The sequence below is a fragment of the Anser brachyrhynchus genome, assembly GCF_964034855.1.
Source record: "Anser brachyrhynchus genome assembly, chromosome: 3".
Lineage (NCBI taxonomy): Eukaryota > Metazoa > Chordata > Aves > Anseriformes > Anatidae > Anser > Anser brachyrhynchus.
Genome location: NC_137696.1, coordinates 35,226,735 through 35,250,672, shown reverse-complemented (window position 1 = coordinate 35,250,672; position 23,938 = coordinate 35,226,735). Strand labels below are relative to the sequence as shown.

The window sequence follows — 23,938 nt, the reverse complement described above, 5'->3', positions numbered from 1 at the left end:
TACCTGCAATAGGTGTGGCTCTGAAGTGCATTCTAAGGCAAGGCAGCTAATTGGTGAAGCACCAAGCCACTGTGGAACAGTTTTGTGAATTGTCTGATGGATATCTGATGTGTGGAATAAAAGTGCTCAATGCATAAGACTGGAAAGTCAAGCTGTAAGAGATGAGAATGTACTCAGTTCTTTGATTGTTCCTAGTAGATAATTCTGCTGTCCAGAGACACGGATGTTATCATGCCCCGGGACCAAGTCAACTAATGCGTTTTACCAAGAAGAAATGCATTATACCTAAAAGAACATGCAATAACATCAATGCAACTGCTTGAGATGCACAGGAACAGACAGAATAGAATCTAGTGGCAAGGATAATTGTTCTAGCTGAGCAAATGGACACTTGGTTAAAATACTGCAAGGAAAGTGAAAGAAAGGCTACAGTAAGGCTTTATCTACAGCAACAGGAAATAGAACAATCTGAACAGCTTTTTTTTTTTGAGGGAGGAAGGCAGGAAAAGAGATAGCAAAAGTGAATCTGATGTTCAAAAACAATTATATTGTCAAAATCTGTATTCACCTGAAGTGAAATGCAACATATTTGGATGAGTTGCATAAAATCAACATAGAAGAAAAACTGAAGTGGCACCCTGTTACAGTACAGGAGGAGCTAGCATAAAGTAGAATATTCAGACAAAAAAGTGCTTTATTTTATTTATTTTTGCCACAACATATATATATAGAAGCTGAGAATTTCTGCCTTAAGCTATCAAGAAGACCTTGAGCTTGACACATTTCTGGGAAGGATTAGGGTCCCAAGTACAGGCAACTCCCCACCTATTGATACGGTTCATTATATCTATATAGAGATACTGTGTTAGGGTATATAGATCCATAGCATGGAACAGTCTTCAGATATACATTTAAATTTGTCAGCGTGAGTTCTAGAATAATATAAGGCTTCATCCCTCAGAATATCAGGCTTAGAAACCACTCATTTAGAGGAAAGGATATTTTCTAACTGCCTATGTTGGTCTTGCCAGTATAATGCATTAACTAAATTGAATGTGTTGAGTTTTCACTAAACCAAAGAACTCCAAATGGTGTGTGGAACAGGGAATTGGAGAAGTCTGATTATTTTTAAAGACGTTCTGCACAAGTTTTTAGTTGAAATCTGCTTCCCACCGAGTAAAAAGAGGCAAGTCTTTGACCAGGTTTATTTAAAGTCCTCAAGGTCTAAACTTTGAAATTAAAAGAATGCGAAATTTCACCATTGTAAGTACTTAATATTTGAAGAAAATAACAATATGAACCATGTTAACTGTAATAGTGAAGAACCACCTGCATTCTTTCCCTATCATACTGGTAAGACAAAATCCCATGGACAGTGAAGACAAAACTCTCTAGTCCAATTAAGGGAGGCTATTCCATATTAACAAAGTAGTGTTGACCATGCCCTTCTGAAAGCCCCTATTGAACATAAACTAGTAAGGTTTCTACAATCTTTCATCCATTTTACAATACTTAGTAAAAACAAGTTTTGTTTTAGATTGCCACTGGACAGAGGAAGAAAAATTTCTACAAAAAGGATACCTTCTGGTAGACACTCAAGTCCTTTAAGTGTCTCTGATATATTGCAACTTACCACAGAGATTTTAACTGAGTTCATTTTTATCATCTTTGGTCAATTTGTGTCAAGAAATATCGCAAAACTGCTTCCTACAGGTACTAAATAGGCACACAGTGATTTCCAGACCTAGAAAAAAAATTCCTTGACAGGCAGAAGAGATTACTTAGTACCAACTGCCAAGCTTCAGAAAGTTCATCTTTGCAAGGAATGTGTACACATCTGCTGTTGAATATTCCACGAGGGATAGCATTACATTTCCTTGGCACACCATCTCCTCCACTGGCACACTCAAGCAGCATCAGATGTTATTGTCTGTACCATATCAGCTCTGTATAAAAATGGACATCTTTTGCCCTGTCACATCAGCAACTTCCCTTTCCACTGAAATCTCAGAGTGCTTGCCAGTATTCCAGGTTTGCAGTTTCTTCCCTCTTCTTCCTCTCCTACGTAAGCAGAATGCTTTTCAAGTCTCTTTTCAGATGAATTTTGTTCCATTTCAAATGAACAATCTTTTAATGGAATAATCAGAGGCTGTATTTTGCATAACAATAGTCTCTCTCGATATGCCAAACATGCACAAAAGATTAGATACTGGAAGCACCATTACCTACCGTACCACTGTGTACACACAACTATGTTCCTCCTCAAGCTGCCAATGCTACCCTTGTCCTGACACTTAGCCAAACCCTAAAACATTAAATTGAATAGCACTCATAATACCTGCTAGTGATTGATGTGTCACTGGCAACTGACAAATTCACAAGACAACAGTAATGTGTAATTTGTCATTAATGGACCCAGCTTGATATCATTCACGGCCAGTTTAAGAAACTTAACTCAGAACCAATTCATTCACACAAATGTGACAATCAAGAAAATCACTCTCTCCAGCACTAAGGAAAGAATAAAAAAGATGAATATGAATTCCTATGGGAATATAGGGTTGGCATAAAGTACTCAGCTCTGGAGAATAAAAACCTGTTTATTCACTGAAAAGCTATCACAGAGGGGAGGCAATTTCTCCAAAACTGCAGTTATTTGACATGCCTCAACAATAAACTGGAGAAAATGTTTTCAGAACAGAGAAGCTCTTCTCTCCCCACCACCTCCCCCCAGCGATGCTGTTAAAGGTAATTATCAATTCTTGTCTTGATAGTGTCTTAGGTTCTTCCTCCATCCTGAAGAAAAATAGCATGATACATACCATACAGAATTATAAGCAGAAATCTCAAGACAGACGTGCTTAGTTAATACCACAGTGAGGTACCTGAAGGAGAAATACTCATTTCTGCATATCACACTTGGGACACAACTCTGACAAGGGATAACCTGTCAGAACTGTTCCTTCAGAGAAAGGATATTTGTCAGAGATATTTTAAATTAAGACCATGTGATACAAACAAGCCACCCAGCACTGCTAAATTCCTCCCATTAGAAGTATGCATGTGCACTTACTAACTTACACTTATTTCCCTCCAAACACCACTACGTATGTTTAGGATAGCAAGTTCAGAGAAAGAAGACGACTAAGTTATAATTTTGGGACTTTTAGACATCATTAATTACAAAAGGGTTGTCTATGATTAGTGAAAACAACCACTGAGTAACACATCCTATTCCTGAGTGGCCTGTCCAGTAGCAAGCCATATCTTGTAGTATGACTGTAATAGTGGTAATATTGCACATGTAAACATGTTTGAGAAGTACAAGATGCATGTGGTCATTCATTTTACTCAATATAGGGGAACAGCAATGGAGACGTTATAGGAAGTTTGACTAGAGGTGATTAAATACAACTATATCTGAAATACTGACTAAAACTGCACGTCTGCTTTGGAGGCATCAATCCCCCATGTGCTTTAGGTCAGGACACAAGACAGGAAAGCAATAAAACATGATTCACAAATAGATCCTAATTACTAAGTTCCAAGTTGCAGGCAAATACTGAGTGTGGTTAAAAAAATCCCACTTTAAATGTTTGTTAAACATGGAAGTACAGGTTGACAACATGGATGCTACTGTACACAATCCTAAATCTGGAAAACAATGTTGAATTAATTCAAAGAACCCACTGCTGCAATGTTTCTTTAAGAAGCACAGGTAAAAAGCAGAAGGAAGGAGATGGGAAAACACTTCAGTTTAAACAATATGCAATACCAGGCTTCAGGCATGAGTGTTGAGAGATCATTCTTTAAATAGCTGACAGTTAACAGTAAGAACAAGAAAACCAAAGACAGCAAATACACAACTTTGTGTGTCATCAGATCTTATAAGGTACCAATTTATAAGTATTCCAGTATCTATGAAAGTGTTTGTTCCTTCCTTTGCTTCATGAATTCTAAAACTTGTCTCATGATTCATCTGCAAGTTCCTACCTGCAATTCACAGTTTACTTTTCACTTCAATCTCTTGTTAATCACTCAGGCAACAGAGCTAACATAACCAACAGGCAAAGTAAAATATCTAACAACCAAAGTAGTCCAAAAATATTCATCCAAAGTCTTCCATATATAAAAATCTACATGTAGGTTATCTGTCAATGTATTGACATGAACCAGTAGTAAATTGGGAACTAACCAAAAACAGAAATCCACCTGCAGTGAATGTGGTTTAAAACTAGTAGTTCAACTTGTGCTCCATAGGGCAATGATAAAGTGCACTAAATGCCTAACCCCGTCTCTTAATTTAATCCTCTGTCATTTATCTCAGTTTTCATGGTCATCAGTTCCAAAGATGAACATGCTTTCCCATATTGAAAAATGGCCATCAGTTTATCCATATCTGTGACCTAGAAAGTTTATATTTAACATGTATAAGATGTTTTTAAGGATTACATTCTAATCATGCTCAGGAGAGGCAGCTATTAAGTGGAAGTCTCAAACTTCTCTTGACTGCAAGTTACCCTCAAAATTACATTCAATGGTCTTGAAGTGAGTGCTATAAGGGACTGGGAAGCAGGATTTCCAGGTTCTGCTCCTGACTTTACTCCATAATCTTGTGCAATTTCATTAAGACAAAAAGAAAAAAACAAAGTTCTACTAAAAGACAAATGAAACAACCCCATAGCCAGTGGTGTGGTGTTAGTGCGACTAATGGAAATACTGTATATGTAGTGCCTTTACCACTTTTTTTTTTACAGTTGTCTTGTTTTTCTAGTATTGAGGCTTTTAACCCTCTAGGAATCAGTTCCGTGCTTTCTCTGAAGAAAAAAATATTACCTCTACAAATATTCCTATTCCTAAAAATCACAAGCTTTCTGGCAACACAAAATTCCAGTTTCAACTACTAACAGCCCTTACCTGCTTGCCATTGCCTTCCATGCATACTAGGTTTCTCACTGAAAGCGTAGGGGGTAGGGCTGTGGTGTAAGTTACTCTTTCAGAGATAAGGATAATATTTTGTCCTTACTTATATGAAAAGTGACAATAAGGTAGAAACATGGACATACTGTAAGTAACCACAACTCTTTTTTCACACTTGTAAGCATCTCTACCAAAAGCTCAACAAGCATTACTAAAAATGCAGCAGACAGCAGGGAACGTGTTTTTTTTGGAGACAAGAAATGGGTCACAAGCAAATTCCTGTCAATATTTCAGCATCAGAACTGGAAAGTGGTATTCTGTTATTGTTAGGTCCCAGTAGAGACAGTTCACCACCTCCCATCATCCTTGACTTGTTGGGCTTCAACCAAAACTAGTAAGGAATAAGTGTTTTTCAGTAACCTGCTTGAGCTTCTATCTTCAATATCATGCATTTCTCACCCACAGCCTTGTAATTTCCTTTGGCACACCCTGTCTCAGAGGTTTAGCAATTCCAGCTGAGAGATGGTTCTTTTAAATACTTTTAGGTGTTTTTTCGTGAAGAAACATGTCTAGATCTGAATACTTCCTTCTCTTGGCCATTTCACCTCCACTTGGTGATGAGGCTTAGGAAATAGGATGTTTTTTCACAGGAGTCTGGGAACAGATACTCAGATTTTTAAAAATTTTTTATTTTTTTTTATTTTAACAGACCTCTATATCCCCAGCACTACTTAGAAATCAAGAGAACTGGCAAAAACAATAAATATAGGCAGTGCAAGGAGGTAAGCGCACGAAAAATGGATTCTTCTAGTGCATAAAGAAGAATTCTGTGTAACAGCTAAGGAGCTAGAGGTGGCTTTAGGTTACTTTTTCAATTCCTCAGTCTCTGGCTAGTATAGGAACAGGCATTTTTCCAAAGCAGATTAAAGTAGCCATACATAACCCCATGCTAAATTTTTGCTTGAGTTCAGCAGTCATGTAAGTAATTGCTGACTACACTCTAAACATGAGCCAAAAGACTTCTAATCTGGATCCAAGTCTCCCTGGAAGCTTAGAGGTACTTAGATCCAGCTTTCTGGGTCACATCCAATTTTGAACTCTTTTGTTTATCTTGTACAAGCTATTAAGTCTCCATTAGATGAGGAATTTAGAACAACAAGTAACAGCATGGCCTTCCCTAGCGACCTGTGTGATGGCCATGTCATCCAAATAAGATCTCTTAACTAAGAGAGACTCAATAGTGCTAACAGTGAGCAATTGCTTAGAAAAAAAAAGCTGTAATCCAATAAAAAAATAGAGACCTGAACTGGGAAATGAAGCAGTGAAGAGAGGAATGAATTTACAGAATGGTGTACAGCCTGAACAAAAAATGTGAGCATCTGGTCCCCCTGTTTCACAGAACAAAGGAAGACGAAAGGTGGAAAAGGAGAAAGAATCATCATTCAGGGAGTGTGAAATCAGCTTGAGGAACTTATTGCTTACGTGCCAAGATTCTGACTGGATTCAAAGGAGGAAGTTATGCATAGCAAAAATACCCCAAATTATAACAGCTGCTTTTTAAAAAGCTATGTTTAAGAAAGCAGGGAAGAAAATGTAAAGGACAAGGTCTGTGTCTTTCAGCCTTAATTTGGTCTCTGGAAGGTGACAAGTATAGGAGGTGCAAGATTCTCATGCCACCATGGTTTTTCACAGCTTTAACAAAACTCCCAGTGATGCCCAGTGTTGAAGATCATCTACTGGGACACCTGGACCTACACAACACGTCTGTTTTCCCATGAAATGTTGAGTGTTGTAGTATAAGCAATATTTTATTTAACCAAGGTCTGTTTTCAGTTGCTTGTACATCAACATCATTTTCCTTTACTCTGATAGCTGCTTGTGAGGAGCAGTTTATACAGTCACAGAAGCCATTTGGCAGCTTAACATGCCCTGGAAACCCTGCACACAGCTGCCCATGACTGAGCAGTCAGTTCACTGCCAGTAATTAGACATTATGAGTGAATGGCACCAGAGTCTTTGTAGCCAGTACACTCTGGCCGAAGGCACCAATGCTGCCAAATCCCACTGCAAGGGAAAGCCCTCTACAGCTACAGACATCCTCTGAGGAGCATGCAGGGCCAGACCCCAGCCCACAGCTACAGTCTTCAATGAACTGAGCTGCAATAAAGATGAATTTAAGTTTCAAAGCAATCCTCAAAGTCATCAGGTTCCTGAGGTTTACAGGTACCACATGCATTGTATCTGGGACTGTTTGCTGTACAACTACTAAGACACTATAGAACACCAGCCTCTCCCTGAAGTATAAATGCAGAATTTTACTTTTATGCTGTTTTCCAGTCAGCTGCTCTTCTTCCTCTGCACTGTAGGTAATTGTTTACCTGTACCCCTCATCCTTCATGTCTGTCTACACAAAGGAAAGGCAGTGCTGGGTGAGAGAACAAGAAGCAGCCTATGTGCAAAGGGGAAAAAGTAGCTGTCAGGTCTTGCATGCAGGAAAGAGCAGCTCAGCAAGAGTCAGATCCAGAACAAAGGACAAAACTGACAGTTGGAGTCTCGGCCAGGCTCAGACATTGGATAAGGTCTGCTAAATTCACCAGTGCTCCCCTATCACCTCCACTTGATCCTGATTCTGAAGAGTATATTGGAATAGGATTGTTAGTGGCAACAGGTGCTCATGAAAAGTTCATCCACATCTTTAAAGCAGCAGCTGCTGGAGACTAAGCATAATGCAGAAAAATATCAGGAAAAGCCCAGTCCTTCAGTGCACTCTCTTCACTAGCATCCTTTACACATGATGTACAACATCTGCTACCACGTGACTCCTCAGTGCATAGATGCTTCTCAGTCCCAACGCAAAATACTCCCAACAGCAGTCCAAAAGCTCTGCAGAAGTACTCCAGACACAGAGGGCACTTCTAACTCCAGCTCTGAGACTCCCACGTTGTCCAGCCAACACGATCAAGGACAACACAAGCTAACCATCACTGTCACAAATCTAGCTATCTTTAAACTGAAAGTTGCAGCTATGCTATGATGTTCCTATTACCTGTCATGCTCTGGTAAGTGGAAGAATGCCTCTAAACTTCATATTTACCTGACCTATTCAGGCACAAACTTACAGAAGCATGAAAGACTCTGGCCCCACAGCCACTTCCAAACTATTCAAGCAGAATTTACCCTGTCAACCTCAAGTCACTTCAACTCATCTTTACATTCTACAAGTCCACTATCAGCTATAGGTTTTTTTTGTGTTTAACTACATTAGGGATCCCAAGCTGATCAAGATGAGCATTTAAGACCTAAGTTAGCAGGGCAAGTCTTATAATTCATTTCCCAATAGAACACTGTTTGAGGTATTTGAGTGATGTTGAATATTTACATTCAAGTTTTACCAAAGTAATTACCAGTTTTTATTTTTAATTTAAAAATACTTGCACAAAAATTCTAAAAAAAGCCACGTAAGTACGTTTCCCTTCTCTCAAAATGCCTCTCAAGTTTTAATTTTCTTTAGAAGTTAATGTTTTAAATATTTCAGATAAGATTTGGTAACATATTGCAGATACTAGAAAAAGATTTGCATAGCAACAGTAACACAATTTTCTCCTACACAATGACCCTGATTTTTCCTAAAAGTAACCTGAACAAATGAGATCAGATTCATTTTTGGAGTGGCCTCACAAGGTTTACTGCAACTACCCTTAAGATGAGTCTGTCTGAATTGCCTCTGGAAACTTGTCCACTCGTTGCTTCATCAAAACTGTGCCTGTGTTAAAACTTCCCAAGGAATGAATGCATGGTGAGGTTTACAGGCACCCAACATTCATTTGGCATATTTCAGTTAAATACCACTCAACATAATACCTTTTGGTCACACTAACAGTTTAGTTCTTTTATCCTTTGATAGTTCTCTGGATTATTCCGATTTCTTTGCCTAAACCATTGAATCTTCAGTCACCATACAGAAAAAATACTAAGGAGCTTTTGATCAAGATATCTCTTTAGTTCGCCTTAACAAGTAGCACTGATTTTTAAAGAAAATCACCAGAAAACTACACAATAAAGCACTCTAAAAACAGGTGCCAGATATAAAACGGACTTCAGATAGCTCCTGGGTTCCCCTAATATAGTTCACTGGCTGCTGAGCATTCAGAGATCATAGTTATGAGTCTCCCCAGCACTTAAGGTATGTGGTATGTTCCCCAAGATATATGGAAAGCATTAACTAATACAATTGCAAGAATGTTAGGCATAATGATTAGGAACTGTCGGGATATAGCATTTTTCCAACCACATCTGCCAAATGGAGATGTTTCTAAGCTTCTAAGCAGTGACATCAGATGAACAGAGATGTACAGAAGACTTACTTCCTCTTCATTTTGTCTCCAATAGGAAGGGAACTATCAAACACTGCCAGCTAGCAGTGCATACTACAGACTCACTGGCAAACTGGGCAGATGCAAATGAAGGCAAGGAAACACTTGGGGAGTGGTGGGTGCTTCATTTAAAATCTGTGGGCAGATGGTCCGTATTTATTCAGCCAGAGATGAAGTCAGAAAGAACCACAAAGCTTTAATAAATATTCGTTCTGTCTTTAAGACAGCTTCTCTGCAGAAGGTAGAAAGGTTCCTGGTCTATGTTCTTTGAAAACTACTGTTTCTCTCTCCTCTTTTCCTTTTGCAGCAACACATTTTGCTCCAGTTAAACATTTCCCCCTCCTGCCCATGATATCTGCTCCAGCACTGTACCTTTCAGATAAATGAGCTCTTCCTTCATGTTAATCATCCCTAATGAGACAGACATTTCCATAAATTTAGTTTCTCCTCAACTTTTTTTAGATCCTGATATGGAGGCCTTCTGTTGCAATCCCCTAGACACAGGGAAGCAGGTAGGTCAGATTATGATTTTTTTTTCATACCTTGGTTTAATGCAACTCAAACAGCAAGAGGGCAGAAAAGTGGTAGTAGCCAAGGGAAGTAAGCCTGGGTTGCAAAGGATTGTTTTTGACTCAGCAATTAAAACACCTAGTCACATCTATACTTGCTTTAGGACAGGTGCAACAAACTGTGTGGAGTGATATTACCTACCTTCTATAGCAAAAAAAAATTAGGTTCTTCCCATCTCCTTCAAACAGTTTGCATAATTTGAAAGAGAAACTTTTTGTACAAGGTTTACCTTTCACAAATGTAGAAGTACATCTTGAGTTGATACTTAAGAACCCCAGGACACTAATCAAAGGATAATGGCACCTCTTGAGGGCAGTATTCAAGCAGGTACCCTGTGCAGGATCTCCCAGAACCCTGCACCTTCTCATGCAGGGCAGGAAAGGAACAGGGAATGCAAGACCTGTCATATATGTATTTATGAAAGACCACTTCTGTTGACACATATCACACTGTCATGTCAACCATATTCATGAAGAATTTTTATTCTTGACCATACTGCATTGCCAACTGTTCCCAATCTCAAACAATCCTACTGAGCCAGCATCCCACCCAGGAGCATTTAGCTTTGAATAATTGCATGAATACTTGAATAATTGCTACAAATTGTAAACAGGCTATTTTCTAATAGTAGTAGTTCACACTGTTTACTTTTTTCTTTCAAAGACCTTTTGGATATAACTATTACTTCTAGACAAGTACAGAAGAAAATTAAATTGACCTGAGCAACAATGTTAACAGCATATTGTGAACATGGTTAGGGAAATCTAGCAGATATTTGAAACTGTGTAAAGAAAAATAAAACCACCACAGAAGACCTGCAACACCCTACATGCAGGGTTAAAGATCTGCTAGAAAACCTTTATCACCTAAAGATCTTAGAGGCAGAAAATGGATTTTTCAATCAAGCTGACCATATGGTGGTGTTTTTTCCTAATACTCCATGTTATGTTCATGCAGAAAAGATAAATCATAGAAAAGGTCATTACATATTTAATCTGATGTTCTACAGAAAAGAAGCCAAATCTGTAATATTTTTGTAATTTCAATGCAACAAGAACATTCTTACCGTAAGGTGGGGGAATACTGTTAATACCCAAGTCTGACACTCTTAATCTTTAAGTATACAGACCACTACACTATTTTGAGTAACCTGCAATTTTCTTCATAGATCTTCATTTAGTGAGTTATTTTTTTCTTTCCAACTAACTGAAAAAATACAGCAAGTGTTTTTTATCATCTCTTTCTGACACTGGACATTTCAAGATGTTTTAGTGGAAAGAATGAGCTATTCCAAATAGATAAAAGATTTTTGAAGTATTAAGTGTTTTTCTAAAGAAAAATAGTAATATATACGTAAGCCCATCTTGATGTTTTTGAAGAACCTCTTCACACAGGTGTACTGCTTTAAAATTGACCCTGGCTTTGTAGTGTTTTAGGGAAATGGAGCTTTATTAAATATAGTTTTTCTAATACAAGTGTTTTCTATGCTAAAACTGAGTCTTAGATCCACCTGAGGACTACTCCACTGGCTTCAGTTATAAATCTGTCCCAAGTCTTCAGACAATAGTTTTCTCTTTATTTTACAGATGTTCTTGTAAGGGGTGGCTGAAGCTATGTATACATATTGTTTATTTTTCCCCGTCAATCCAATACTCAATCTCACAACATTTAACCATTTTGCTTCCACTTTCCCTAAATAACATCTCTGAGCCAAGACAACAAAATCCAGAAAAGGCACCTAACATTTTTAGAAGGTATCAATATCTGAGAAAGTAGCCCTTGGAGCTATTAACCTTAAGGGAAACAAAAACCTAACGCTTTGGCTAACTTGTCACAGAACTTGATATGTCAACATGTACAGATTTTCTCTGTGGGAAGGAGAAATTAAATCTTCATCTACTGTACCATGAAGATTTCAGGCATTTTTATGCCCTGGGCTTGGTTAATTTCACTGACTTCAGTGCCAAGGAAGTACAAAGAGCAGCAGAAATTTGATGTTAAAAAAAGCCTGTGTTGAAGGAACTCAACCCAACAAAATCCAATTGACAAATGGCAGGCAGCCAACTGCATGCATGCAACCAACCTTTTAAATGCTGTTCACACAGACTTGTAGTACAAACAGCTCATCTTTTACAATCTGCCTTTAACAAAATATTTGAATATATCCTCAGCCAGTGTAAGGTGGTAATGTTATCTGATATTTAGGTACTCTTTAACACGTGTGCAAGAGTTCAGGATTTAGTATGTGAATTTCATGGGTGATAACAGCCTGAGAACCTATACTATGATCTGTAAATTTCCATGCAAGCTATACCAAAATTGTTATATAAAATTTTATACTTTTCCAACATATAAGTGTCCTATAGTAAATCCTTACTCTGAGCTATAAACTCATTTGTGATAAAACAGTGCTTCTGCTCAGGCCAAAAAAAATTTATTGCAGCTTTAAGTGCAACAGCAGGCAGGGTACAGAACAAGGGAGCTCTTCCTCCTGAGCTCTGGGTCTGCATATACCAGAGACCATATATATTTTTTTTAATCTTCGCACAGTGGAAGTAATTCTTAAGCAGAACAGACCTAGCACGTTTCCTTCCTATCACATGCAATTCTGATTTCAGCTGATTTAGGTGGGTGTATGTGAGAAAATAACTGGAACTCCATTGTCTCTAAACATATCACTGCTACATTAATTTAACTAGCTGTGCTTCCTGGCAAATGGCTCACACTTTTGCAGGGACATTTAGGAATGGCTTTGCTCTAAAAAAAATATTAGGTTAATTAGACATCTGCTCTTTCCTCTGTTTACACTGCTTTCCTGATCCTCTCTCATTTTTCCTCAGCATTGGCACATACAAATAATTTAAGTTTCTTCTATGCTGTGCGATAACTTCCCTCCAGTTTCAGCCCAGATTTGCTCATAGCCTGGTGCTCTTCCTGCTTCTCCACACCTTCTTAATCCTTCTGCTTCAATTCTCTCCTTCCTTTTTCATCAATAATGGCTCATCATCCATGTATTTATCTCATCTCCACTCACCAAGGTAAGAAGCATTTCAACAATGTAGAACACTGTAAGTGCTACAATGCTATATAAATGTTTTGAAATAATTCCATTGGGGTAAAAAAGGAAAATTTTCATCCAGCTGAAATTAATAAGATGATCTTACAAATAAGATGAGATGAATTTGCTCAAAATTATATCTTAATATAATATTCTAAATTTATTCCCTCTCTCATTCTTAGAGAAGTATAACAACAGTGCATTACCACAATTTCACTGGAATTTCTGACAAACGTTTTGCATCCAACACAACCATGGGCTTACACTCCATCATGGTAAGACATAAGCATCAGAACACAGTGGTACAAGTTCATTTTGTTTCAAAACCAAAGATAAGGTGATGTCGTACCCTCACACTGGGTTTGAGTATACAAACCAGCCTTGACTTAAAAAGGCATCCTAGAATAGCAATGTTTTAATAATTAACATGAAATATATCCAGTTTATTTTATTACATTAATATATTAAGTAGGTTCCAAAGTCAGTCTCTTGAAGTGTCACTGAGGGAAGCAAAGAGCCTTGCACTGACAAGTCCATTTTCCTCCCCATGAACTAATCCACCTCGTGCATAGTCTTGATCATATGCTGTTTTGAGGCTCAGCTAGCTACTCTAGGAATAACAGCTAGAAGAATGGAGAACAAGTCCAATCACCTGTCCAGCCTCCCCTAGTATCTCACCGGTGCCCAAAACCTGAAGCAACGGTGCTTGGTGCAGCGAACATGCTAGTAGTGATAGGAAGAACTGAGGACTCAGGTTCCCAGATCCTTGCTGAATGGAACATGAGATGTAGACAGACCACTTGCTTGAATTAGAAGACACCACCGCACACATAATCCAGTCTAGTGTGGGGAAAACTTGACAATTTTACAAGATTGGGTTTAACTTTTTTGGAAGCACAAATCTTCTACCTGACAACTTACACACCAGCCTGTGCAGACTGAGGGAAAAACACTGGTTATTCTAAATAACCTTTGGAGCCTGTATCAGCTGTGATAAACAAATTGGTAATACTGTCTTGGATAGAACCAGTTAACAGGTCTCAGCTGAGCATGTCATCAGGTATGTTAAAAGCAATCTCAAATCTCAGTAGATCTCAATATTACTTGGGGACAAAATTACAAGTCTGAAAACTGTCAGCCTTTCTAGGCCCATTTCTGTTTCCAGACTGGGTATAAGTGAGATTTAGGGGTGTATTATTCACTGCTAGTGCAGAAAATACCAAACAGTGCCAGGACGCCTTTGGCATTCTTGTTCAGAGTTCACTGTCTGGGATGTTATTCCTTGTGGGACTATATGACAACAGACATTAGTCACTTCAGCAGATATTAGCATGGCAAGCCTACCCAGAACTACATGCACCAATTCTTCCTTGGCTTTCAGTGCAAAGCTCTGTCAATAAGCTTAAAGGCCAGAAGCACAGCATTTCCTTTGGGATAGGATTGTGTTTGTTCTCAGGTTCCGTCCTGAAACAACAACGGTGTTTTCACCTCAAGGTGAGGTTTCACATTCTGCCAAACTCCTATGACAAAGTAAAATGCAAGTGCATGTGGCCCTTTTGCTTCTGAAAAAGACTGACCACCTCTTACCTAGTATAACACCCAAGTCAGCACCTCCAGGATTTGCTGCTTGTCAGGAATTACTCAGCTCTTGTTTTTCTGGCTTTAGTGACTACCTGCAGGTCTCAGCAGGACACTAGTGATGAAGATACAGGGTTGCAGAGCTCTTAATTTGTTAGGAGGATCCCTCCTGAAGCACAGCCCACTGACAATTTAAGATTTTTTACAAAGGATGAATTTGGACAAAATGCCAGAAATTCTGCAAGTTTCCAAATAAATTGCCTCTTCAGAGGATGACTCAGTGATTTTGCAGACTTGGAGAGAAGTGGATCAGTAGAGGGAACACTACCTAATAGCTTTTAAGAGTGGTGAAAAATGATTTGAAAAGCAGTATACAGAACTGAATATCAATCCTTGCCCTAAACCAGAGGGATTAGGGCAAAGAAAGAAGATTATATAGGCCTAAATTATGCCTTTTGATGTGACAGTACAAAGTCAGTAGTATAAAATCTTGTTCACAAGACTGGAAGGAAAAGATAGAGTAAAACCTAGTCACAAAATTCACTTTGTGGTGAATTCCCACAATACTTTTGTATGTGGCCTAGCTGCCAATCTTTTCTCCCTTCAATTGTGATTAAAGGTAATCTTTTGTATGTTGTCCAGATATTTACTATTCCTGAATGATTAAAGATAGATATTTTGTTTAAATATATGTATTCAAAAACAAAGGCAAAATCTCCTTGTAAGTTCTCATGGTGATGGTGCACCTGAAGATCCTAGTACCACTAGTAAGTCTAGAAACAATTCATAAGAACATGTACAGTGAGGCCAGGACAATTCCTTATGCTTAAGTCAGTTGCATAGCAGTAAAAGAATCTGAGAATCACAATTGCTCATCTGTCCCTGTCCTATTCCTCCACACACATACACTTTAATAAAAAGCAAAAGACATAAGAGTTATGAACTTATCATATCAGTTGTTAGCATTTCAAAAATAAAGATTGTAATAAAACTATATGCATGTACATGCAGCTGAAAAATACTGAAGCAACAGGGTAACTAGAACTGTTGGTTTCCCTACACAGAAAGGCAATATAGTTTAGCAAGTAAGCATAAGTTGGGATAGTGTCAAATATCAAGGCATTTTTTTAATGCAAGTTTCTGGAACATTCAGAGCTTTTCCATACACCACTAAATACTTGTTTGACTTGGATTTTTCTATGTACAAGCATAGGCTCACAAGCCGCTCATAAATATTATGATCTATTAAGCTATAACAATGCCTTTCAGACCAGAAATCTGCAGTCAAATTCAACCCATTAAGTTCTCAGCTTCACTGAAGTCGTTCTCGTGAGTCAGATTTCACCTAGACATTCCCATGAGACTGTAAGGAAATGCTCTACTAGTACAGTTCTCAATAAACCTTAAAAGACGACATTAGATTATGCTGTGAAGCACCTTAATGTGAGAAAGCAAATGTTCAGAAAGCTACCAATTTACACATGACCTACTGTTCTGTTTTGAGTGAAATGAACTAACTGTTGAGCTGAGTTAAACTATTTATCGCTCACAGAGAAGTCTGAAATTGTATCCGAAAATACATTCTGGTGTTTGGATTGTGAAATCAAAAAACTCCTTTCAAGCTCATTACTGAACTGGGCATACAAAACCTACATTCTTAATGCCATGGCCTTTTTACTACCTTGAGTCTTCCCCTCTCCCCCTCCCCCCTCCCCAATGGAGATGCACATAAAAGAATGTCCCAACTACTACTATCTAGCTCAGATAACTGAATAAGCAGCCAGAAAGGATACCTTTTTCTTGCTCTATTTCATGTACTTTCTATATTGCCTTGAGAATTTGAGTGCTTGCAAGAGGCAATAGATGTACCTCATGCAGACACCTATGCCAGCAGAGCTATGCAGTAATGTTACAATATTCACTGGTACTGCTCTGATCACATGCTGGTACCAGCAATACCACTCTGACCAAGTGCAACCAACAGAAAAACAGAGCATTTGATTCCATCATGAAGGGAATGTGGGCTGCTTTTAACCTCATAGCCCACAATGTGAGAAGAATGATCTTAGAATCATTCAGGTTGGAAAAGACCTCTAAGATCATCTAGTCCAACTTTTAACCTAGTACTAACAAGTCCTCCACTAAACCATGCTACTAAGTTCTACATCCGCATGTTTCTTGAAGACCTCCAGGGATGGTGACGCAACCACATCCCAAGGCAGCCTGTTCCAATGCGCACAACCCTTTCAATAAAGTTCATTCTCCTAATATCCAACCAAACATCCCCTGGCACAACTAGAGGCTTGATGTTGAGGCTTTGCAAGGTTAAAACTGAGGATTATCATAAAAGTTTTTTCCATTCAAAAATCCTAGTGTTAAGAAGCCTTGGAGAAAAGAGTACAAAGTTTTGGATGGCTAGGCACTAGGCAAAAGTGTTTCATTGGTTACAATTTGTTTTGTAAGAGGTCTGGCCTGCCATCTAAACTATTGCAAAAATAAAAGGAAGAAGGACCTTCCCATACTGCTTAATGAAAAAAATATCACCTTCAATAAAGAAATGAGTAACTCCCAGAAAGAGGCTTGGAGTAAGGTTAGATTTCTTCTCCTTGCTAAATAACCATGGGCCATACAAAACATGAGAAATGTTCACAAAGAAATTTTCATGCCCCTCCCAGTATTTTGTGATCATCTAGTTCACTGTCTTTGATCAAAGTAGTTGTTTTCCATGCCTAGAATCATGCACACTAATGATCAGATAGTCCTTCTGCAAGACTATCAGAGCACATTTTATTTATTGTGCTATGTATGCATGACAAATGAGTCTGATGGTCCCCTGTCAGCCTGACCAGGATGCTTACATGGCTGCCAGAAAAATACATTAACAGTGTCCTCCATCACCCAGTAGGCTGCTATATCTAGAGCATGATTTAGTGAGAGATAGCTACTTACTATTAAACAAGCTGGCAGCATTGTAGAAGTCAGCTACAAGAGCTGGAGCATCCAAGATTGTGCATGAATTATGGTTTTGGCCACCTTCAACTCCATACCCTAGACATTGCCTTGAGGATTCACAGATTTCTCTAGGTTGGAAGAGACCTCAAGATCATCGAGTCCAACCTCCGACCTAACACTAAGTACTCCACTAAACCATATCCCTAAGCTCTACATCTAAACGTCTTTTAAAGACCTCCAGGGATGGTGACTCCACCACCTCCCTGGGCAGCCCGTTCCAATGCTTAATAACCCTTTCGGTAAAGAAGTACTTCCTAACATCCAACCTAAAACTCCCCTGTCGCAACTTTAGCCCATTCCCCCTCGTCCTGTCACTAGGCACGTGGGAGAATAGACCAACCCCCACCTCTCTACAGCCTCCTTTAAGGTAACTGTAGAGAGCGATGAGGTCGCCCCTGAGCCTCCTCTTCTCCAGGCTGAACAAGCCCAGCTCCCTCAGCCGCTCCTCATAAGACTTGTTCTCCAGACCCCTCACAAGCTTGGTCGCCCTTCTCTGGACTCGCTCGAGCACGTCCATGTCCTTCCTGTAGCGAGGGGCCCAAAACTGAACACAGTACTCGAGGTGCGGCCTCACCAGAGCCGAGTACAGGGGCACAATCACTTCCCTCGACCTGCTGGCCACACTGCTTCTTATACAGGCCAGGATGCCGTTGGCCTTCTTGGCCACCTGAGCACACTGCTGGCTCATATTCAGCCGACTATCCACCAATACTCCCAGGTCCTTCTCGGCCAGGCAGCTTTCCAGCCACTCATCTCCCAGCCTGTAGCTCTGCTTGGGGTTGTTGCAGCCCAGGTGCAGGACCCGGCACTTGGCCTTGTTGAACTTCATGCAGTTGACCTCAGCCAATACCCAGGATGGGTATTTTGCACTTGGCAGTCAGCTGTCTCTCGAGCTATGGCCAAGCCCAATTTATCAAGTGCAAGCTGAGAAGTGGAAGATTTATGAATATAGTATAACCCCTTAATTGGTTCAATAGGGTTTTCTCAAAAGAGAGATTATATGATAGATGAAATATATGGAAAGAGGAGGGATTAAGTTTTGGCATTCCACTATGGCTAATGGCACACAATGAATTTGACAGAATACAGATCTTATCTGAAACAAACACCAAGCAGAGGCCAGTGATGACAGATTCCAGTTCCAAGCCATGCAGGATAAAAAGTAGGCAGAATTGAGGCTGGATAACACAGCAGAAGCAAAAGTCATGCAGGACAGTCCCAGGCCACCTATTGCAAAACAACAGGCACTTCAAACTTCAAGGTGAACATTAAGAATCCAAAATATAAACTCACTGTGAGAACTGGGAAAAGCCTTTTCAAAAACATTGACATCCAGCAGTTGCTATGGATAAGCAACACTGGGTATGTTTAGATTGTTTACTGAACTTTTTACTTTGCTCACAGGATATCACAATGACACAGCTTCCTGCTAGACTCAGCTTATTGATGACCTGGTCTTAAGAACTTTATTAAGAAGATGCCCATCTTATCTTGGACTACATTAGTATTGTCTAGTAACAAGGCTCAGAATTGAAATGAGCTCACAGAAGCTACTATAGAGTTGTTTCCTATCTACTCTTCCACCCCTTTTTTCTTGTGGCAGCACAAGTTTTAAAATGAGGAACTAGTTACACAACATTAATACTTGGTCCCACTTGCAACTTCTTCCCTAAGCTTACTTCTGGACTTTGGTGGTAAAATAAGTCTAAGCTACCATGAAGATTTATAAAGCTTGGAGGCATATGGATAAATTTTCATGCAACTTGGTCAAGAAATCAGCCTGCACTTAAATACCATGTGTAGAGGACAGAATGAATACATCTATCCCACCTTTAATACAGTACGCCTTTCTGATCACCAAGGAAGAAATGAACCGGAACATGCATCGAAGAAGAGTTTGGAAGCTGAATAAATTGAAGGCTAATCCTAGTGATGGCAGTGCAGTGGCAACATTAACAAAAGATCTGCTTTCCTGATGAATGAAAATTGGAAGGTCATTAGGTTACATGTCTTCTTCAGAAATCCAGACAACAATACTGGATTTCTTAATGGTGGTGAAGAGATTGCAAGCCCCCATCCCTTAATACTAGTATGAGTGAAAAATATTGAAGTAGCATAGTGAAGCCTTCCCTTTGGACAACCTCGTACATGGAGAAATTGTCTCAGACAAGGGATTTTAAGATAAATCTTACTGAGCTTATCAATAGTTTTGTCTCAGATAACTTACTTTCTTGGGCATCTTGCTCAATTTTTGCTATTGAAGTCAGCAGAGCATAATAAACACTAACAAGAAGCAAAATGTTGGGAGAAAATACGTCAGTTTCACATTTTTTAAAGTAGATTCATACATTAGCTCTTAGCTTTCAGCACCTCCTTTGCCACATAAATACTGGCCTTGGTATGAGCTCCTTCTTGTGATAGTATATACCGTTGCTCGCACATCAAGCAACTCCAAGTCTAATTCTTTTTTTTCTGAAAGAAAATTTCTCTTTAATTATCTTTTGTGACATAGACTGGAGTTTCTCCTGATAAATGTCACCTGAAAGAGAGGATATTCTCACCCATTGCTCTGGCTTGCTTCAAGAATAATTCCTGTTTACTTTCTAGGCTGGAACCAGAAACAACCTAATTTCAAATATTCAGCATACTTCACCACCTTTCGTCTTTCAGTTGCTGCTGTGCTTCAATATCAGAACATAGTGAGGAAGAAATACTGGTGACCAGAAACTCTGAAGCAAGACTGGGCAAGGAAGGAAAGTGAACAGCTTGTTCCTGTGAAGCAGGAACAGAATACAGTTGAAATTACTCTACAATTACGTTCTGCAAGGTCTTTTAAGTATGGAGGAATGAAGGACTGAGTTGTCACCCAACACTTCATTGTGAAGTGACACTTTCTAATTTCAAGCTGTCAAAAGCACAAGCTATCCATTAAAGATTTTTGAAATGGCTTGAGTCTTCCCACTGTCCTGGTTTTGGCTAGGATAGAGTTAATTTTCCTCCTAGTAGCTAGTAGGGTGCTGTGTTTGGGATTTAGGATGAGAAGAATGTTGATACCACACTGATGTTTTAGTTGTTGCAGAGCACTGCTTACACTAAGCCAAGGACTTTTCAGCTCCTCATGCTGCCTTACCAGCAGGCAGGCTAGGGGTGCAGCAGGAGCTGGGAGGGGGCAGAAGCAGGACAGCTGACCCAAAGTGGCCAAAGGGGTATTCCATATCATCTGACATCATCACTGAACAATTAATATTGGGTGACTGGCCAGGTGCCAGGCCCCCCAGGGTGGGGGGGACACAAGCTGGGCATTGGTCAGCAGATGGTGAACAGTTACATTGTGCACCACTTGGTTTGCACACATTATTAGTAGTAGTACTATTACCAGTCATTATTGTTTTCCTTTCTTTTCTGTCCTAGTAAACTATGTCAACCCACAAGCTTTCATTTTATTTTTTTCAGATTCTCTCCCCCATCCCACAGGGGGGAGAGCAAACAGCTGAGTGATGCTTAGCTGCCAGCTGGGTTAAACCACAACACCTACACAACACAATTTGAGTGTAAGGCTTCGTCAGGACCTCCCAGCTGCAAACCTTAGCAGACTGGTGAGAAAGGCATAAAAATCTGCACCTGGACATAGGAAAATGATGGGTAGAGTGATCAGTTAATGAATAATTCAAATGACCTGGATGATAACAGGTTTTTCTACTCAGTTTCTTCAAAAAAATAACACTTCCATTCTCTCTTACCTTAGAGAGGGGGTAAATTTGGAAAGGAGGAGTTATTATAGGAATAAGGTGGTCTCTGTCTAACCTACCTTGGGAAGAGGACCAGAGACAACTGTTTGTTTAGCTGGTAAATTGGATCAGTAAGTGAGCAGCTAACAGCTGCCTTCCTCCTTGCACTCAATTTTATTAGGTAAATCTAAAGCTGCAGAAAAAGTGTCAAAATAGAAATTTTCAGTGTGAACTGACCTGAAAAATAAATGCCTTCTCTATCCTGCCTGTTCAGAAAACTCAAAGTTATTCTAGCTCCATTTCCAGCATTTTTTATTTTTTTTTAACTGAACAGGTGCATAAATCATCCCAGGAGCCCTGGGGGTAACAAAGCCTAGACTCTTTCAGACTGCTGTCCTGAACACAATGCTGGTATTTCAGGTGCCAGCTCTGTTGGAAACTCATTGCCCATGCTCTGGGTGTGTCTGACTGCGTGCATGCATTCAGCAGTATCAGGGAGGCTTGCGGTTGGGGCTGAGAAAAATGATATTTAAAGTCTTGAGCCTACTCCCCACCATACTCCACTCCGCAGGGAGTTAAAGTCACATAAAGGATCTGAGCTCATTTTTAGTAGAAATACAGTGAATGTTACTTAAAAACTTGCAACTTATGAGTTAGCATCATATATTCACCCATGAAGACAAATAGTCTTCACTTCCTATAAACTAATTAGTCTTATACTTTTTTACATCTTTCTAGAGAGTACGGTAACATTTTTCCCACTTTTACTGGGAGCTTGTAACAATTAGGGTGATGGTTTGACCAGATGATCTTGAAGGTCTTTTCTAACTTTTATGATTCTAATTCTCCTTCTAAATACACTGCCTAGGCATGGACATACAATACTAACTTCTTCATATGTCCTTAGCCACATCTACTACATGTGCAAGTCAAGACAAATGCAGAAATATCACTGCATCATTTCCGACTGCCCAGAACAGGAAAAAAAAATGTTAGTTAAAGCACTACTCACTGACAGCCTGCTGAACCATGACATCAGCTACTCACTGCATCCTGAGACCCAATGGTTAGAGGCACAGCTGAGCTGAAGGTTCACTATATTTCCTGGCCTCAGTTTCAATTGGCTGCCACTGATACAACTCAGCAGACTTCAGTAAAGCTGATCAACTCACTCCCATGTGGAACTTAGCCTAATAAATTCCTAGAAAAGTGTCATTGCCTAAAACTTTGTCCAAGCCTGAACATAATTCTTATCTACTACTCCCAACAGCTACAATTGATCTTTCTTTGTTTATTATCTGATTGACCCACTACATACTGCAATAAGACAGGTTGTTAAGTGCATTGGGTTGTTTTACAGCTCCTCTGTAGAACGTCTTAATTAGTATGCCCAATATTCTTCTAACACAAGTAAAGTGATAAAAAATATTGGCAGTATTGCCTCTTTTGCATTGTGATCATTCATGTTGTCATGTGGTCCTGAGAGGTGTTTGATAACTAAGAGGAGAATAGGAGGAAGTGACTGTGGTAAACAGTTCCCTGATCCTATATAATGTAACCAATGAAAGATCACAAAATCTTCTTCCTGTTGTGAACTCCTTTGCATATCTTAGTAATATTGTCTTCTGTGTCCAACAAAAACAACAATAAATGTCTCAGCAGGACAATTAATTGCCACTCTTCTGTTTTAAGACTGCCACTGTTGTCATGGAGTTCCTGCCACACAGGTGGTTTGGCCTGCATTAATATTTTTCCCTGCTTTATTACTCCTGCCTCACTTTTCCTGCTGTATACAAGTAGAGAATGTTGGTCCATCAATTCCTGTGATAGACAAACTATTTCTTTTTCTTCTTAGGAGCAAAGTTTCCCAGCAAATGATAACAGTATTTCCCTCCATCTCCATCTCTGTAATTCCTTCCATGGTGGCTTGACAGTACTCATAGTATTGACAATTTTCTGTTTTGCCAGATGGTGGAAATCCAGTGTAGACTCATTTCACATTTCAAAGGAATATGGAAATATCCACACATACTGTGTCACACTTTAATTAATGGCCCTATCTAACATTATACATCAGAAAAAATAATAATCTCTCCACCTAACACAGCATTGTTTTAGGCTTCCCATACTGGATTTGTTCAGACAGCAGTAGTCTCTAATGAACTATGCATAATAGCATGCCCATTTTTCCTCAGAAATGCACAGTGACTTAAAAGGCAATGTAATAAACCTACTGAGCAGCTTCTTAATGAATTTCCTCCGTCTTTGCCACTCATAGTGATACGACAGTTTTTTCCTCTGTGATCAGTATGTACACCATGGTCACCCACTAGGTAAACCAGAGTCTTCATGTCCTGTGACCATGTTCCACCACTGGGAAGTGAGGTCTGCAAGCACGTATAGACAGCAAGGACGGGGCTGTGAGGATAACTGGTTAGTGGCTGTGCATGTGTAACCTTGGAAAAAGTCAACTTTGTAGCTGGTAAAAATAAGAGAAATCAGGGATTACAGAAGAAAGACAAAACTTATGTATATTTGAGGTTGCTGTGGGACTGTGCAAACCTTAGCCTGGGATATTTAGGGGAAGATCAAAGGCTGGAAAGGGAGGCCTCAAGGCGGGCTGGAAATAAATTAGTGTGGGGAAAAGGAAAGGAAGAGGGACAAAGTGACTGGTTGTGTGTAACTGAGATATAGGTAGG

At 39.4% G+C, this 23,938-nt stretch overlaps 1 protein-coding gene across 2 annotated transcripts in view; it reads right to left on the bottom strand.

Annotated features, from left to right (window-relative positions):
* Window positions 1–23,096, bottom strand: part of LRFN2 (leucine rich repeat and fibronectin type III domain containing 2) — a 227,815-nt gene extending 204,719 nt beyond the window's left edge. The window contains exons 1-3 of one of the 2 annotated variants that reach the window (XR_013948499.1): window positions 22,252–23,057; window positions 18,599–18,738; window positions 18–2,052 (exon numbers count right to left, since the gene is read on the bottom strand). The gene's annotated coding sequence lies outside the window, so the exon portion shown is untranslated. Of the gene's footprint in view, window positions 1–17; window positions 2,053–18,598; window positions 18,739–22,251 lie in introns of those variants that run through there. The other variant, XM_080585095.1, reaches the window with a different exon arrangement.
* Window positions 23,097–23,938: the final 842 nt, after the last annotated feature.